Here is a 19,285-nt window from a genome sequence, read left to right as displayed (position 1 = left end):
TTCACTCAAATGTGATAGTCATGATAGTCATGTCTTGCAAAACATTTTGCTCTAACTTGTCTCTAAATTTTTCATTGACGTAGTTCAAATTCATCATTCGTTTCCCTCCCGAAGCCAATGAGACTCAGGAGGGAGTCATGGCAGAAGGTTAAAGCCTATTGTATAATTCGGTATTTAAGCTGCATGCCTTTTGCATACAGTAAAAGCATCAGGGATTAATGAAAGCATTTTAATGGATTTCTATATTCATGAATCATAGCAGAGCCGTGAGATCACGAGAGAGAGCCTGACTACCAGATTTTTAGACTGGGTAGTGGTACTCTGTGTTATCAAGCATAGTTTTAATATGCATGTGAAAAATTACCTGATGAATGAATGGTGGTTTTATTTCCCCATTGTATTTTTATACTGTATAAGATGCATGATAAAGCTAATCAAAATAATTTTGAAAAATAGAGAATTTATACCTTAAATTTGATCACAAGACCAATCCCTTGCCTTCCAGACTAATGTGTCTTTTATCCTTTTTCTGAAAAACTGAAGCTACTCTAGAATGTCATTTTTACAATTCATACAAGATATTTGCTGGATTCACATTCATTCCCAATTAATGATAAAATAAGTGATATTTTCCTATAAATACATTCAACAAAAAGCGTCACAGTAAAGTAATCATCTGTTCATTTAAAGTTAAGGTAAGAAGACAGGTTAAATCTGCCTGTGACATGTAAGTTATCTCTTGGCATGTGGGACAATTACTCTCTGTAATGCCCAGAAACCAGACTGCTCAGTACACTGAAATGGTGATGTAAAAAATGGCTGGAAGTGTACAGCAGAGGACAGTCTTGCCCATGAGCAGTTTTTGCTGCCTCTGGGTTCTGCAACTAGCAGAGCAGAGCTTGGTCTGCAGCCACTGGAAGTGTTTCGGTAAAGCAATTTAGAATATCCTGGATCTGAAATAAGTTAATACTTCTATTCATTCTTTTAACAGTCTTAACATATTGACCTGATTTATGATCCCCCTCAGATTTCTCTAAGAAGAGGCTGTAGGAAGCTGCTTTTACCGTTGATCTTGAGGAGTGCAGGAACCATGTTGTAGGCTCGATAAATGGGGTTTCTTTTATCCTGTATCTTGTATGCTGTACCTGTATCTTATCTGCATGGACTTACATAGCGGGATTGTAAAAATGCTGTGGTCTGAATTACCCTCATTCTGCCACCAAATTACCAATGCCTAAGCCTTGGAAGTCAAGGATTCTTGTAACTTCCCTGCCACAAGTCCACTATAGCATTTTGAGGACAACAGTATGTGTTGATTCTGAACACAAGACTAGAAAGCTATTACTTAATATTGCTAACAAATACAGAATTCATAGATGAAATGTCACCTTATGCATCACTGCCATCCATGAAGAAAATAGAATCAGTGCGTATGGCTTGTACCTCACTTGTTTTTCTCTTGAAATGCTAGGGAGCCTAACTTCTCCCTTTCTAATGAGACCCCTTTACTTCACGCTGGCATTGTCAATGGCCCTTAGTCAGGCTGAGTTTCATGCTGTTCCTCGAAGGTCCCCTATACTGCTGGAGGGAGTAATAAGGAGTATTTAATACAGATGTAAATCAGACATAGTGCTCTATCCAGGAGACAATAGCCCTGTTCATAGCTCTGTTTATAAAGTCATTAAAGAATGAGGAGAGTGACTGCAAAATAGCAGAATGAACAGACATGTCCAAACACCATTAGAAACTGAACAAGCTGGACAGAAATTCACGTTTTCTTATAAAGTGATAATTGTTTCCTATAGAGACCATATAGAGCTTGACAACAATAGCTGAGATGACCCTTACGGTTTTAGACATGAGCTTTCCTTAACCAATCATTAAATTGGTTGGTGGCTCCCTGCCCTCCCCCCCCCCCCATCAAGATAAAGCTACAGTGAAGCACATATAGTGGATAATGCTATGAATGCTTTCCATGTAGATATAATTTTGCCCATCTGAGCAATGACGTCAAAATGTCTAACAGTGTTCTAAAGAAAATGGCAATGCATACATTTAGGCAGACCTTGGTCGATGGCTTACAATTCTTTGTAAGATCTTGTTTGCAAAAGATGCAGGGCTTGCAGAAATGAAGACCTATAGAATACAGGATTTAATACATAGCACTAGTCCAAATTGACTGTTTTAGGACATGGGGGAGAATTCTTATCTAGTTACTACTATGCATATTTTTTTTCAATTTTCCTGATATAGTTTCAAAGCATAGAAATACCATTTTGCCCCTCTCCTGATTGCTGAAGACATTTTGATTATTAAAATACATTTTGTATAATTTCTTCACTTAGCCTTACAGTGCCCCCTTTGAGCATCTGTTTTAATTATACTGAAGCAAGCTATGATTTCGCTGGCTTAAAATTTCCAAGACTGGATGCCAGTAGCAATGTGTTTGGCTACTGCCTTACTCTAGTTCTGCCAAAGCAGAAACTCCCCAGGCTATTCACTTCTGATTTTTTTTTAATTTTTCCTTTTTTTTTTTTTTTTTTGCGGGTGTCAAAACTTAAAACAAGAGATGCATGATCCAGTGTTAGTTTTGACTGGCTTTCAGACTCGTTTATCAACACATGTCCCTTCTTCTCTGCAAAAATAGTACATAGGACATCCATAATAATAGAAAAAAATTCCACTAGCTTTAGCAACGAGAAGAGAAGGGATCAGAATAGGCCCAGTGTGAAAATGTTGTGGTGGTGAATATTAAGCCTTGCAGTTAATGTTTATAGCTGTAGAGGATGTTTTCTTGTAATCTTATTCTTGTCTTTATAGTTATTATACTGAGTAACTTGTTCTGTTTGCTCAGGAGATGTCTGTGTTTGGTATCCTGTGGAGCTGGAATATGTAATGCTTTCTTCTTTTTTAGGAAGTGTACACTGAAGAAAGAGAATAAGACAATATTTAACACATCCCTTGTGCAAATAAAATGAGTTACTATAGAATACTGTTATGTTTGAAATCAGCCATAGCTAACTGGTTAACAAGGAAAGCGGAGAAGGAGATCCTGCTTGAGATTTCTTGACACAGATAATGGAAGGACTCAAGCAGATGAGCAGGATTTCTCTTTTTTTAAAAAAAAACCCCAACTTGTTTTTTGTTTACTTTTTAAGTGCCAACTGAAAAAAATGTGACATCTAAGATCATTGATTAGCCTTACTTTTTTTTTTAAGACAAGTCATAGGTATGCATGGTCTCCCTAGTTAAAATTACAAACTGCTTAATATTAAATTAAATGAGCGATTATGCCTCAAAACACCAACTCTGAAGGAATGTCTGCAGTGAAGACTAAAGCATGACTTCAGTTCGTGCAAGCAGTCCTTGCTAGTCTCCATTCTGCCATGACTACGCCCTTGGCCGTATCAAAGGTGGTTCAGAGGCAGTCTGGGGGCTCCCATCCATGGGTTCCAGCTGCTGTAGCTGGTAGGTGTTCTCCTAAATTTAAAAGGTCAGCTGGCATCTGGGGGCAGACTGTTTCTCTTTCACCTTCTCTTATTCAGCTTACATTTCTGTGGATTCTTTAGGAAAATAGAAGTTGAGGGGAGCAGTTTCCTCAGCTGTGTCATAGTCTTCTGCTAATGAGGACAAGCAAGCTGCGTGTCCTAAAGGAGAAAATTGCTATTTAAGTGATAATTGGGTGTTCTTGTGTTGGGTATCAGTGTGGTGTTGTATTTAACCCTGTGTGAAGCAGTGGCACAATCCTAGACTGTGCTTGGGCTTCAGGAAGTTTGTCTTGCTGTATGCTTTTTCTTAAGTACAGAGATAAAGTTATTCTAAACAAACTTTCCTGGAATGGGTGTCTATTTTGAAATATCCATGTAATGTGGACAAGGGACACTTATGTTGACAATGACATTTCCATCACATCTTTATGTAAATAACTTTGAATCTGAGCTTCATGATGTGTTGTATTTGGAGTGGTGGCAGATAAGAGCTTTGGAACAAAACCAGACTTTCCTGAGGAAGTGTTAATGCAGCTGTGGGATCAAGCTAAAAGGTGAAGTCATTCACCACCTGATACCTGCAAAGCTCCAGTCTTAGAGCAGAAACCAGTTTATTTGCTGAATATGTATTTCACTAAATTTCCTAAAAGTTTGGTTGCAGTGAGGACTGAAAAACCAAGAGGGATAAGAGGCGGCAGAAGTAGCTGGAACCTTTCTTCCACTCCAGTTGGAAAGGATGTAGAGGACTAAATGAGCTTCACTGGCACGTAAGAGTGCACTTGCCCCTTAATTAGTTGAATCTTGCTTGCAGAGGATAGGGCTTTGTTTCTGTGGGTGGCTGAACATAGTAGTTGTTATTTCATACCCTCTTCTATGCACATCTTTCTGTTGCAACTTTTTTCTTCAAAAACTTCAAAGATTAAACTGCAATATTACTGAAAAAGTCAATAATACAGATGCTGAGTGAGCCAGAGCAATAAGAAAGGAGTCTACCCTGAGGGAAGGAGTAGGAAGCCTCAGTGCAACATATTGAACATTTCAACAGTGATATGTCCATGTTTAATAAATTCTTGAGAAGCTGTTGTGCAACAGTACACAGAACAGATCAGTGAGTAAGCATTTGAAAAGCCTTGTGTTAGTAGATTAATAATTATGCAGGGCTATTCTAATTTCACAGGAGATATTTTAGTGTATGATCTGAACTACTATATATGAAAAGTATAAGTTCAAAAGACTTAATAAAAGTCTAATATTAGTAGAAACAGTTTCATGATTAAAAAAAATGCACAAAGGCCTTTTTATTTTAAATTAAACACCTGTATGGTTTTTGCAACAATATTGCAGCTGTAGACTAGTGGCATAATCAAAAAACAATAAAAAACTAATCAAAGGATAAAATGAACCTATATAAATTCACCTCATAAATGAGGTGAAGAGACTAGTTTTCTGAAGGGTTTGTTTTTAAAACTGATGTGATACTTAGTTTCTGGCTTTCAGTATAGCTTTTAATTTGGAGTCCTCTGCTCCTAACATGCTCAAGGAATTGCAAAACCATAGCTAACATTAGTACATCCAGTTGTGTTGGTATTGTTACCTTTGGCGCAAAGATTCAGCATCTCTTTTTAGCTTTTAGATACAGGAGCACAAAGTAAAAGCCTTTTAGAGTGAGAATGTTCCTTTCTGTTTTCCAGTAAGGCTCCAGGACAGTTTCCTTTAGTCTCTGGGTTTACAAGGACAGCCCAAAACTAGGCCTACGTGGCTGAGGCAAAATTGCATCAAATCCTGAACATTTTGCTATCTAAAGTCCAGCCACTGCCACTCAGGATAAGCTCATTCCTTTTGGCTTGACCAATGCTTAGCAAATAAATCTGGCTGTTCAAAAGATTGAGGACATGATAAACTCAGATACTTGCCCATATCCCAGTCTGGATGTTTAAACAAGACCGAGTTGTTCATTAACATTGGTAGCCTTTAAAAGAAATTCTTCCTTAGGTCTGAGCTTGATTAAGGTCTCATGCCTCTCAAACTGCACTGTCAGGAGGTGAGCAACTGCAGACTAATCAGGGTTGATATCCTAGTTTCTGCTCTGAAAAAAAAGAACCAATGAACCAATGCATTTTCCTCACAAGCTCCGAAATGTCAAAGTGGCAATAGTTGGTGAGTGTTGGTATGAAATGTGCCGTGGTCTCTGCAGTGCTTGTTCATTCCTCTGAGCCCATGTCTGCTGGAATTTCTCACATGGATAAAGTTATCTGTTCTTTAAAGAAGAAAATGTAAATTAATGTCTTTTGTAGGAAACGTGCTGAATAAGGATCTCCTGCAGACCTACTTCTGTATGTAGGCAGAGACATTTTCTGGACTCAAGCCATTCATTTTTCTCCCTACAGTCAAAAACATTCATTATAGCCTACGTAGTTTTACTTGAAGTCTACCAGCGTTGTTTGCAATAAAGAATCCAGCCTTTTGGAGACTTTTGTATCTTTTCTGGTATGCTGTCTTGATAAAGTTACCAGCCCTAATTCTTCCAATATGGCAAATGTGTTTTATCCGTCCTTTCATCAGACCACAGAAACTCCCTTGCTATGAGTGTTATTTTCAAGGGCTTGAATAGCATACATATCCTCAGTATCTGCTTCTCTGTTGCCTTTTTACATTGTTTGTCCTGTGTTTCAACAGCCTGCTCTGTTCTGTGACCTTGCTGACACATCATTGACTTTGACAGCATGCTTGGCATGATGCTAAACCATTACGCAGAATGGTTCCCTGTAAAGTACAGTGCGGTAACCCTCATCATGCATCGTATAGTGCAAGTTTTTCTGGCATTGTCCCTGCTGAGGTAACTGCTAGATAAAAGAGGCAGTACAGCAAGGGCGCTTCTCATTCTTTTTGCATAGGCATTAAAGAAGCAAATGAGATGAGGAAGAGGGGCAGGCACCCTTTTCTGTCAGCAGTTTCCTAGTATTTATAAGATGTATGGCAGGAACAATCCTTGTGCTGTACTAAGCATAACGCATCTAACCCTCAGTGGCTCTTGGGATGGGTGATGTGCTGGAGGAAAGGTTCCTTTTTTATCTCTTTCTCTCAGGACCCCCTCTCTCATTAATTTTTTAAGGCAAAAAGAGTAATTCATCCCTTAAGCAGGTGCTTCAGAGCTGACAGACAAATTATACAGACGAAATGGCAGCTTTCTAGCTATTTTCTCTCTCAGTTGTGCATTCCTAAAGAGAATAATCATAGAAACCATAGGGTCATATGTGAGCCCTTTCTAGTTGCTTGTTATATTAAAACAGTAAATCACTTTCTTTCATGAATGTGCTTTTTCTGTGTGGAAGTTGTTGAGTAATTTAGTCCAAAGTCAACTGAACATCTTTAGTTACTTCAGAGATAACGTATCCTACAGATGGTTTCAATTAATATTTGTTCTGGGCTGTCTAAAGCAAGTAGCCAGTCTTCTTGTTTACTAAGTGTCAGTTAGAAATATCTCTATTTATGCACGTGAAATGTGACCTTCAGACCTGTTGTGGTCTGTGGGGTAATACCCCCAAAATGGCTTGGCACAGAATTTTAATTTATGCCCTTCTCTCTTTACCTTTCTTTACCCCATGTTGGAAGTGGGCACAATACCCAGGGCTTGTGGGACAGTCAGTCCCAAGCCTGTGCATCTGTTCAAGGAACAAAAATAGCGATCTTTGTTAAGCGGTTATTATGGATTTTACAGAGTATATTTTCGATGTTCAAAGCCTGGTTCAGCCCAGCTCTTCTGCTTCAAACAAGCATGCATTTAGGAATAGTACTTAAACATGAACATGGTTTATGCACTTCACTGGCTGCAGTCCTTCAAAAAGTAGCAGAACCTTTTTAGTTAAACCAGTATTGGAGATAAAGATGGTTTATTACTTGCACAATAAGAGTGTTTCTTAATGAGTGAATATGAAATAACAAAGTTGATGCTTTGAAGAAAAGACAGACTGTGACCATCTATTGATGGGATCTATGAAAGCAAGGACCAAACACCATAAATATGTAGAATTTGATTATGATGTGTACATTTTGTTTATGTAAAAATGAGAATCTGTGTATTACACAGAATAATAATCACAGAGACTAGCAAAATCATACACAACCAGTGAATGCTGGAAGTGTTCGTGTAAGTTACATTTTGACAGAGACACTAGTGATTAATCTGGTGACATTTAATAAAGTATATTCTTGGATTCAAACAGATAGTGGAATAGCTTGAGTAACTGCATTGATGAGGAGTTCATAGGGCAACGTAGAGGAAAGTTGCGTTGATGTGTTTGCTCTGTTTCTATTTGGACGGAGTTAAAAGTTTGGCTGAGGCATCAGTTATGTCACTGTTGCTTTGGTTCTCCCAGTAGAGTTGCAGTTGGTTCACGCTGGTGTAGCTGGGGCTGGATGCAAGATCCTTGTTTCAAGAACGCTGCAAATAGCATCTCTTACAAGCACTGCATTCACCTATGATGGAAGCAGAAACACACCGTATACATATGTTATTAATTTGCTTCTTGTTGGCAAAAATTTGCACTCCTAAAGAGTTCACTATGTTGTAATAAAGCTGGAGAACAAAGAAATTGCTATTTCACTGCATATAAGACATGCGTAATCCCCAGTGAGTAGTTAACATTTGGTGAACATAGGAAGAACTCTGGTGCTGGCAACGTCTGTCTGGCACGTGCAGTCACATCCTTCACAGCTGGGTTACCTTCCACAGGCTTTTCTTGCAATTAAGTTGGAAGAAAAAATTGTCCTTATGTGCCCTAGATAAGTTGATCTCTTTTCTTTAGCTAGCAGAGGAAGTGGAAGGCTCTCAAGCTTACAAAATTATTAAGATGGAACTCCCAGAAACATCTTGTTTCTGAGTTCTTTAGCCATTGATTTTTCCATGCTGCCCTTCTCTTTATTATTTATACTGCTTTCATTGTTGCTACCATACACAGACCGGTGGATAGCCAGCAAAGAGTTTGGCTGAATTGTCCATCTGTCTGCACTTTTGCTTGTAGTCAAAAAGGGTTTGAAGCTGCAGCCTAAAACTTGCATAGTCAGTTCCCCTTTAAACTCTTCTTTAAGAAAATCACATAGGTGAGAGAATCATACATAACTAAAGGAAATACATGCATAGTAACTTCCTCACCTGTAACTACCTGGACACCATTCAGTACTAGTATTTAGCGTGAGACCTTTTACAAGGTCATTCTCTTTTAAACTTCTGTTGGCTTAAGTGGTGCAACTCCTTTTCTAACACTGTCTTCTGTCAGTTACTTCTGTAAGAAGTGAGCTTTCATTTTTCAAATTCTAGTGCAAATTGCAGACCAGTTATAAATAGTGGGAAAAATAATAATAAAGCATAACTAACTCCTCATTAGAAGTCTTGATAAATATATTGTAGAAATTTCACATCATTTTATATTACTACAGAGGAATGGTCATTCCCAGTCTGCATCAACTTGTTAAACCTCAATATGTGACGTGCGGGATTTATTGTTATAATAATCTTGGGTTTATTCTGAAAATAAGTTTTCAGATACCTACAGTTCAATTCCAGTGCTTTTGTGTTGGATAATTTTGTTTGCAAGAACAGTTGTAGTCCAATATCCTTAATCCAAGTAAAAGTTTGCTTTCTAAGTAGAGTGCTTGATAACAGAGGACCATACAAAGCACAAGAACATGTCATTGCTACGTTCATATGCCTTTGGGAAGGAGGATCCCCACGAACAGATGTTATGTGTGATTAGAAATCTCAGTGTAAGTGCAGCTCTATCTTTAACACATCACTTATTGTGCTTGGGAATCCACAAAAACACATACATTACAAAATCAAAGAGTTCTGTGACTAGTACATAAAATGGGAAAGGAATATCCATAATTACCCTGCTGCAAAGATTTTCAGGCTGTATATCCCCGTATACACAGAGATTGCAGCGTGAATACTTTACTGGTGATTTGTGTTTCGGCGCACAGAGACTCTTCTCCCTAGTGCTGCATGGTTTCAAACTGAAGATTTTTCCTTTGCCACTTAATGGGAGGACTGATCTGACACGAACTTTTGAATCTCACAGGACACTGGGCCTTTCCCTCCCCTAATTACGGTTTTTACAGTTTGCTTGAGGGGGTGCTTGTGAAGGGATGCATGCAGCTATGTCTCAAAAAGATTTCTTTTACAGAGGGAGGAAAGATTAATTTGTTCTACTAGAAAAAATGGGACCTTCTCCTGTTCTGTAACATCAACAGTACAATCCTCTGGGTGGGTAGGAGAATGTTATTTAGGAAGTCTGAAATTTCAAGTGTTACCTCTGATCAAACTCTTCCTTAAGCTCTTGAAATATGTTCCAAGTTTGCAGAATTAATGAGATGACATTTCAGAAGGTTCTTGTAGCTCTCTTGTGGTTTTCGTTTTCTTTTTTTCTGTGTCTGTTTTGTTTGGTTTTTTTTTTTTGTTTTAATGGATGTACTTACTCTTGAACTGAAAAGCACAGTTACTAAGCAGGTTAGCAGGGAAGGTTATATGTGGTTTGTTTGAAAAATAGTAAGAGAAGACGACCTGTTTGGGGACTCCTGGTTTTGTGACTCAGTGTGCTGATCCAGCAGCTAGTGAGTCAATCAGACACTGCAGTATCTGCTTCCTTGGGAAGTCCTTTTTTCTGTACACTGTATCCCAGGTACTTACAAAGAGAAACCAGAAAATAAATCAGTCAGGTACGTAAGAGGGGGGTGCTCAGCCCTTCAGAGCAGATGAAGCATACTGAGGTTTGTTCTGCCTGGTGGCTATTGCATCTGGCTACTGAGATCACTGGATCAGACTGGGGATGTGCCCTTGTACAACAGGCTCACAGAGCTGCAGATCCTGCTAGTGTTGAATTCTCTGGGAGTGTTTCCATCATTCCTCCCTGATGGCTGCTGAGGAGGACATCCAAACCCATTTTCAGGGGAAATTTTCTTGAACTGAACGAGCTGCTCCCAGATTTATCCCTAGTCAGTTTTAAAATGTGTTTTCAAAGGAAACAACTGTGGAAATGAAACTTCAAACATGTTGCTATTGTAACTTGTTTGTGCTAATGTAAAGATCTCACCAGTGTTAGCATTGATGGGGAAACTTTTCCAGATGTGCCTTTTGAGAGGCCTGAACATGTTGATGTCTCTAGGGAGCACTCAGCCGCTAGATAGAGCCTGCTGGGTGATGGCAGGAGGTGGGGGCTGAGCCACCTCCACACCAGGGGTTTCTTGGCTATCACAAGACACTTAGCATGAAACATACAGGTTGGGTTGGTGGACTTTGGTAGCTTGCATCAAGTACCAAACTGATTTCAAGCCTGAATTAGCCAGAAAAAAAGTGAATGCTGCTTCTCAGATCCTGTCTTGTACTTAATGCCAACACACAGGGTGAAATCTTCCCTGGGGTGACCTCTTCTCTTGAATTCTAGGTCTGGACCCTCAGGCTGTCTTACGCAGGTCTTTGTTGCAAAGGAGAAAAATACCATGCTAATTGAAGACATACTGCTGCCTCTGGACAAAAAGGGAGAGTCCCTATTTGGCAAAACGAGGAGACATTATGGCAAAATGGAAAGCTGACAGTGTTTTGACAGGTGGGAATACAAATCCTGGATAAGATCCACAGTTGGAGAAGGCAGGTGATCTATCTCAGTACTGAATTAACCGATGCTTTCCAAAGCACCTGAGGAGCATTCCAGCACGTGGCTGTACAGAGCCACTGCTTGTTAGTTCTAACTTGTATGCAGTTTAGTTTGCCACAGGTGGGTGGAGGATGAGCTGTGTTCATGTACCATCTTTGCTTTCTGGTTTTCCAGTCACAAAACTGGAATTCTCTTGACCACTGGCAGCTTGTTTGTTGAATCATTCACTTGTGTGCAGACAGAGCTCAAACCTGTGGCCATTTTCCATGACAAAGAAGCCAGAGACTATTATTGTTAAATCCCCATGCTCAGTCTTGGAGCACGATTTCCTGTCATTGTCTTATGAGTATGGGGTTTTTTTGCTTGAAGTGGAAAAGTATTATAACTACTGTAGGGTATATGCCCACAACTTCTGGTACGCACTCAGTCCCACTGATTTAGAACAGAGGTATAGCTACAACATTTTATGAGTGTGCAGAATTTTCTCACTCAGCATAGGAAAAATGGCTAAGCTTGGTCTTGTGGCTAAGCATGAGATTAGAAACAGGGACATCTAAATTGTGATTTCAGCTCTGTCAAGGAATTGCTGTATTTTTTTTGGTTGAGTTATTCTTGCTGACTCAATTTCCTCATTTATGAATAGTAATAATTTGATCTCACGTAGTTAATCTCTCCATATATGAGAATTGTACATCCAGACAAGTATGAAATAATAAATAATGTCAATCAGTAACTATCCTTGGTGTCTGAAGGAAAGATTAAGAAAAACAAGGATTGGTTTTGTTTTCTCTTTTTCTTTTTTTTAAACTATTGAAAGCTAATTTTAACTTACAAATAATAATATCTGTCGTAAGTACTGATTTGTTAATTACGGTATTTAAATGCATGGTTCAACCAACTAAATGCATTTGAGAGCACTTCTACCTCCCATCCAATTTTATTGAACAGTGTCAGATGTTTCTGTATTTCTAGTGAGCTAACCTCATCCTAGAGCCATGAACACAACTGAGACTAGATTACCATCCTGCCTTGCTGCAAATCCTGACAGGCAGTACAAATTATGGTTCACAGTAGTTCTGGTTTTGTTCTCTGAAGTGGCTGGCTCAGCTATTCTTTGCCTTCTTTTCTTGGCAAGGTTGGCTAGGAGGTACTTGTAGCCATTAACTAGTGCTCTTCTAATTGCCAGGGACTGTCATAGGCAAATCCAAGGACTGTTGTATGTTTGATTCATGGTTTGTCCATCTAAACAGGACTCTGAGTCTCCACAGTTTTGCCCTGGCAGTCTTAGCAACAGCTAGTTTTACAGTTGGTTTTGTATCTGACTTGCTTGGCTTGTGAAGCTGTAGGCCTTAAGGCTGTAATCAAGAAACTATAATCCACCCTGTGGAAATGTCCAAAAAAAGAAAAGGGGAAAAAAAAGGGTCATCTGTAAATAAGCAGCTCCTAAACTGCTCTGATGTACATGGGTGTCTGCCACAACTTCTGGTGAATCTGTGATTCGGGAGCTGCAAAAAAGGGATGCAGCCACATTCCCATTTTCTTTCTGAAATTGCTATAGGCTCTTGCCAAATGAAGCCTCTGCCTACACCCTTTCAGAATGACGTGTGTGTGCTAAAGAAAGCATACGTAATGATTCAGTAATTAGAAATTCCCCTTAAATATCCTCTAGGTTATATCTAAGATTCAAAAGAGACCTGAATGTGTGTTGAATACTGATTATCCCTGATCGCTTATATGGTCCAGGATATACCATTTGGCTTTAAGAAATGAGCCATTTTTTAAAGGAAAGAATTCTTGGTATCTGCCTGATCATCTGTGACCAGGCATGTCTTTCAGTTTATTTTAGATTTTTTTTTTCCCCATTTACTGAAGATTGTGTCAGTAGTAATTATGGTAGTCCAGTAGGTGTAGTAAAAAGAAAAAAAAAAATTCTAGATTGAGTTGTGATGCCCTTTGCATTGCACTAACTTGCTTCAGGGCAAGAACACAAATTTCAGGACCAATGTTTCTTTGCTTACTCTACAAAGCAAAGAGTGTAAGATACAGCGTTAGGCTGCTAATTCACATTTTAGAGACTGAGAATGGAAACAAGGGGGGAAGGTTAGGGGAAAACTCTGGATATTTTTGGTTTGTTTCCTGGAGGAGAAGGCAGCCTCATGAGGATGCTTAATATTATCTGTGTTATAAATGCTACCAAATATCACCAGCTGTTACAGATGGACATTCTTATTTACAGGAATCTAAGCATCAAATGGCCATGAAGAGTGTGTCTGAGAAGTAGCCACCGTTTAACCCTACTGAAGCACAGCCGTAGGACCATGGAAGGAAACCTACACTGCTTTTTTCCTGTGCCAACGTTTCTCTTTGGATGAAATAGAGAATTTTAACCTCTGAGTAGAAAATGTTGTATTTTCATGCCAATGCAATGACTTATGATAATTTTAATGTGTAAAGTTGAAATAGTTTCTCTGTGAAAAGTTTGCAGTCACTGTCTTGTGATGCTACTTACTGTTCTGGGTGCCTTTTGATAAATAGTGTTGGCTGGACAGTAACTGCTTTCCTTAGAAAAACTTGAATTTAGTTTTCATTTAGATTTGGAATAAAAGGAAATTACTCCCCCCCCCCCCCCTTCATTAATTGGGAAAGAATGCAATAACCGTGTCCCAGAACAGCAAGCTGAGTCATGAGCAAAGCACTCACCTGAATGGAGAACGGGGTGAAAGGATGGGGTCGTGGTGCTGCTCAGGAATGGTTCTTGCCTGTGTCTCTTTCAGACCACCCCAAACCTAAATCATCTTCCTGCGAATACGAGCATCAGACTGTCAGTGTTCCTGTAGAACTGAGTTTTGACCAAGCCTTCAATTTTCAGTGGGAAAAATATTTTGTTGAAGGAGTTTTTGACCACTTCTAATGAAAGCAGTCATTATTTTTACAGTTTTACATTAAAACTTAAGGGCGAGACAATTCTTAGGAGCTAGGCATCTGCTCTGAAAATCTACAGGTAATAAACCAGTGATGAGTATATGAATCAGCAGGACTGCAGGGCTTTACTTCCTGGGATTCATCCGAAAGCTGTCTCCAACATTTGTGGAGTTACAAATTTGAAAAATTGTGTGAGAATACAATCTCTTTCTATATGCGGAAGGACTACCAACGAATATCATATGTAGCTGAAAATATAGTATTTACTTTGAAATAACTGCAGTGTTTTAATGAGAAAGACTTTTAAAATACATTTTGCCTCTACTGTATGGTTTTGATTGTATTGAATCTAGGGATGTAAGCTGGATTTCTCCAAATACTGAAGAGTTTTGGTTGTGTGTCTGCAGTTCAGGTCCTCTTTGCTGTTATCTATCAAACGTAGGGTTAGCTTGTAGTTGAATTGAAGCTTATTGCTGTTTAAAAACAACCCAGCTTGGAAAAAGCCTACTTGCAAATGTGAAAAAAAAAAAACCAAAACCAAAAAGATAATGTGGTTATTGGTTCTTTAGGAAAAAGCACATGCAGTGATACTTTTCACGTGGGGGATTTTTTTGCCAGGAAGTGTGTGAGTGTAATATAGAGACCTGAATACTGCCCTGCCCCATCTGTGCATTGGGGAGTTTTTATGGGGGTGGGGAGAAACGTCTGCTTACTTGCCCTCAGACCCAGTTTCAGGCCAGGGAATGGCCGAGACATGGTATGAATACAGCCCTTGGGGTTTTTCCTTTTTTTTTATTCTTTTCTCTGCTCACACAATGGGGTAGTCACCCTACATTGTTGATGGCTTCTGTGCTTATCAGGGGCAGGACAGGGCAGATAAGATATGTTATGTCAAAGCTTGCTGTAGATACTTTCGGGTGCTTCCATTTAAAATGAGGGTATGTTTTGAAGAGGTGCTGAAAACATCGTTGCAGAAATCTAGCCGGGGATGTTGGGCTTCATGCTAAAACAGGTCAGCTTCTCTTTTTGCTTAGCTTTTGAAGGCTAAAGGCGAACGATACAGGGAGAAAAAAAATGACGGCCGGGGCGTAACTGCAGAACTGCAGATGCTTACGGGTCTCGGTCGTACAACGAACCGGACGGGTGGAACACGCACCCCCCTCGCCCTTGCAGCGCGCGGGGGAGACGGGGTGAGGAGGACTCCGACCCGGCCCGGGGCACCTGCCGTTGCTCAGGCGCTGCGGGGCCACCCGGGGGACCCGCCGCTGCACAGGGCGAGGCCGGGGCGGGGGCTGGATGCCGCCGGAGGGCGGCTGCTGCGGAGCTGCGGGCCGGGCCGGGCCGGGCCGCCCCCCCGGCGCGGGGAGCGGCGCCCGCCGGGCGGCGCTGCGAGGCCGGGGCGGGCGGGCGCGCGCTGCCGGGGCCGGCGGGCGGCGGCGCCTCCGCCCCTCGCGGGCGGGGAGGGGCCGGGGCTGCGCCCCGCTCCACTCCGCGCCGCGCCGCGCCGCTCCGCTCCGCCGAGGCTTCGGCAGGGCAGCGTCCGCCGCCGGCTCCGGGCGGGAGGCGTCGGGCTGCCGCGGGACGGCGGGCAGCGCCCTTCGGCGGCAGAGGTACGGCTCCCCACCCCGGGATCCCCCGCCCGCACGGCCGGCCCCGGCCCCCTTTGTTGTGCGGGACCGGGGGGCGGGGGGGCTGCGGGGCGCGGAGCCCTGCGCCCCGGCCGGGCTCCGGCACCGGCAGCCCGGCGGGACGGGACGGGACGGGACCCGCCGCGCCCCCCGCGGGGATGGGGATGGGGTTGAGGGATGGGGTCGGTGCTGCAGAGGCTCGGGAGGGGGGGAGGTGTTCGGCGCCGGGTCCTTGGCGAGGAGGGGGCGGCGGTGCCGGGGTCCGGGTGCCGAGCACGGGAACCTCGGCGCCTCCTGGGCGTCCCTTCCCGGGGCAAAACTGCGGCTTTGGGACGGTTCACGGGCGTTGTGGCTTTCGTTAGCATCTGGTGGATGATTGTGGGCTTCAGGCAGCTTAATTTAGGCACGAATGCTGGTGTGCGCACACATAGAGGTGGTCCGGATCTTACCCTTTAAAATAAGAATGTGCGTGTGTGCTTTTTCTGGAAAGAGACCGTGGCATCTGTTTCTTCTTGTCTAAATCACCGTCTGTGCACAGCTCCGCTTCATTCAAAAGAGCGGGCTTGGGTATGGGGGAGAGGGGAGGACCGTGGGAAGAGTGCTGGTAACTTGGAGCAGGATGATGAATTCCGCCGTCGGGAACTTTTGGAGAAGAGACTTGAGGAAGGGCTTTCTAGGGCACGGTCGTTGTCCCAAAGAGCTTCCCGGAGGGGACGGCTTGGTGTGGCCTCCCAGCTAAGACCATCTGTCTGCGCCTATGGAGGCCAAGGCTGTTGGGATTTGGTGTGGGACATCTGCTGCCGCTGTGTTTTGGGAAGGGCACGCCTTTGTTCCTCGGAGCGGCCAGACTGCCCCATGCAAAGCAATGGCCATCCTAGCAGGGCCTGCAGGAAGCAAGGCCGGCGGTATGGTCACGAAGTGCGTAGGTGCAGCACTCGCTTGTCTTGCCCACGGTACCTGTGTGCTCGTACATCCGTGCGCATGCATGCTCTTTGCTTTTTTGAGTAATTTAAACCTTTGCAGTTTCAGATGAAGTGATTAAGTCAATTGCCATGTATTTAATCAGGACCACTATCCTAAAGGACAAACGTAACAGTAATGAAATAAAAGCTAACTACTCTTACAACGTGTGTTGGAGAGGCTATATAAAATATATCCAGATTAGAAATTACCACTGGAAGATGTAAAGGTCAGGTAAAATGGCTGACTCTGCAATTTTAGTGTTGAATCATGAGTTTTCCATATCCGGCTGTCCTATTGTTAATTGTGAATTAAGGCTGGCAACAAGCTGCCCATCCTTCCCTGGATGAATCATCACTTTGTGAAGCCCTGTGTCAAAAACAAGGCTATCCCCAAAACCGCGCAGTGTTAGGGAACAGAAATAGTTCGACCCATCTGTTAAAGTAGAGTTCAGTTCTTGGCCGCTTCTAAACATACTAAAGGTAACGATATTCTTCATGTGTTTTTATTTCCAGTTGTCCCAGGCCTGAGTTTAAGAATGTCTTTAATTTAGTGCTTAATGCAACGTGCTGCCTCTGGCTTGATTCTGTGTGAAGATGGAATGGTTGGAGCATTCCCGTTATTCCCAGAGTAACATACAGTGGTCACCACTCATGTCGTCGTTTCCCATCATGTAGCAATTACTGATGTGTTAGGTTACCACAAGTTTCCCCCTGTCCTTAGGAAAGAAGATGTTTCTGAAAGCACCTATGTGGTGTTAGGTGGCGTGTTTGATGGACATCTTAAAAGCTTCTCACTCCGTATGGGCACCACAAATAGATTGAGTGCTCTGCAAGGCAAAGGTGAAAGAACTCATGAAAGCATCTTAGATCACAGAAACTTGCCTTTTTTTCTTTCCTTTCTTTGTAAGAGACCTTGTTAAATCAGGTCTCTCTCTGAGGAAACGATGCCAAGGGATGGTAGTTTAATTTAGCTCTGTGTGTTAGCCCTCTCAAACGTTGTGCAAGACTTGATGTAATTCCCTTTAGAAGGGCAAATGTACATTGCAAGCCTACTAGTGCTTCTGGGGGAAGGGAAAATAAAAGTCTGGCAAATGAGTGGAGGAAGTGGGAGAGAGAAATTGGAAACATAAGCAACCATTAATTTTTCCCACTGTGCACTCTTAAGAAACTGCTGGCAATATACTGGAGATACTCTGCCTCATGGAAGTGTCATGGACTTGCTTCGCATGATCCTCTGAGATCATCTAGTTTCTCTGAGCTCTGTGGGAACAGAAATTCCGCATGTTGAAGTCTGATCTCATCTTCCTTCGGCAGCAGTAATAGCAGTGGCTTGGGAATCGGGGAGGAAGGTGAAGAAAGCGCAAGTGAGACGGTTTGGAGAACAGCTTAGTGCTTGTGTAGGCCAATCTGGACACTGTGTTTCCTCCTTTCACTTGCCCTATGTGGTCAGAGCTGGGACAAACGCTAATGTAGCCGGCAAAGTTAAGTGCTCTGTCAGTGTGCTAAGCTTATTTAGTGCAACTCACGCGTCAGACCATCCTATAAATCTTACCTTATATTTCATTCATCCTTTTTATTGTGCTAATGAAGAACAAACTGAAATGGAAAATGGTGACTTGAGTGATTGTATGCGTCAAGCTTGGGGAATTTCCTGAGTTTGATGAAAGACAAAAATAAAGGCTTTTTCCCTCCCCTAATAGCTATGTAGTTAGTTTTTTAAATTCTCACAGCCTTCTAAGTAGCTTCTCCTGTTTGTTGGGGGACTACTGGCAAAAAAATTTAGGAAGGCTGCGGTGGTAATGACCAGCCCTTGAGTCTGTAACCTGATCCACAGCTTTTTCTCTTCAACTGGGAAAGGAAGTAACAGCTCCTATTACATCCTTATGTAACCTCTCCATTCATATCCTTCAAAAAGAAGGAAACCAGAGCTTGATTTCTGATGTATAAACTAACATCAAGGCCTGCTTTGTCATAAAGAAGCAGTAAAGAACAACATTAATTTTCTTTTGTTTCGCAGTTCCTAGAATGAAAAAAAAAAGTAAAGATTTTTATTTTGTGCTGATGGGATAGTGGAAAGGGCTGCAGCTCTTTGTCATATGCTGTGAAGTAGCTGTTAAAGAGGATACTGGAACTGCAACAAGGATCTTTTTGTGAATCTTTCCTGGTGGGCTTCAGCATTAGTCTCAAAACATTCACCCTTTACAGTTGTGCCTCAGTTTGCTTGTAGATTGTGAAAGCTTTGCTCTTTTGGTTTGTATGACTCCAGATTTTGGTGTCTGAACAAAGTGTGGAGACCAGGATATCCTGGATTTTTTGCTGTTGGACTTAACAGCAGGTGAGAATGGTGAGGGAAGAGGAAGGTGAGGTTCTTAAAACTTTTCCATGTCCTTTCACATATATATGTATACACTTATATAAAAATATACAAAAGAAGTAGAGCAGGTGTTTCTCCAAGTAGAATAGGTGTTTCTCCAAGTAGAATAGAAGAAGTACTTCTGCTCACTGACCAAATAAAGGAAGACTTTCTGTGACCCTGTCTGGGGTTCCCAGCTTCCATATCTCAGTAGGGATGTTAACTGTTTTCCACACTTTCTCATAATTTTTGCCTTTGGTCTCCTGCCAAGCTGTTATTTTCT

General features: G+C 41.9%; 1 long non-coding RNA gene across 3 annotated transcripts in view; it reads left to right on the top strand.

Annotated features, from left to right (window-relative positions):
- Positions 1–13,848, top strand: part of LOC138685139 (uncharacterized) — a 34,787-nt gene extending 20,939 nt beyond the window's left edge. For all 3 annotated transcript variants that reach the window (XR_011324403.1, XR_011324401.1, XR_011324402.1), the window contains one exon: positions 13,374–13,848. This is a non-coding gene — a long non-coding RNA (uncharacterized lncRNA). The remainder of the gene's footprint in view (positions 1–13,373) is intronic.
- Positions 13,849–19,285: the final 5,437 nt, after the last annotated feature.

The sequence above is a fragment of the Haliaeetus albicilla genome, chromosome 4 (assembly GCF_947461875.1).
Source record: "Haliaeetus albicilla chromosome 4, bHalAlb1.1, whole genome shotgun sequence".
In the NCBI taxonomy this organism is placed as follows: domain Eukaryota; kingdom Metazoa; phylum Chordata; class Aves; order Accipitriformes; family Accipitridae; genus Haliaeetus; species Haliaeetus albicilla.
Note: the sequence above shows the minus strand (reverse complement) of the source record. Positions and strands in the feature narration are given on the sequence as shown.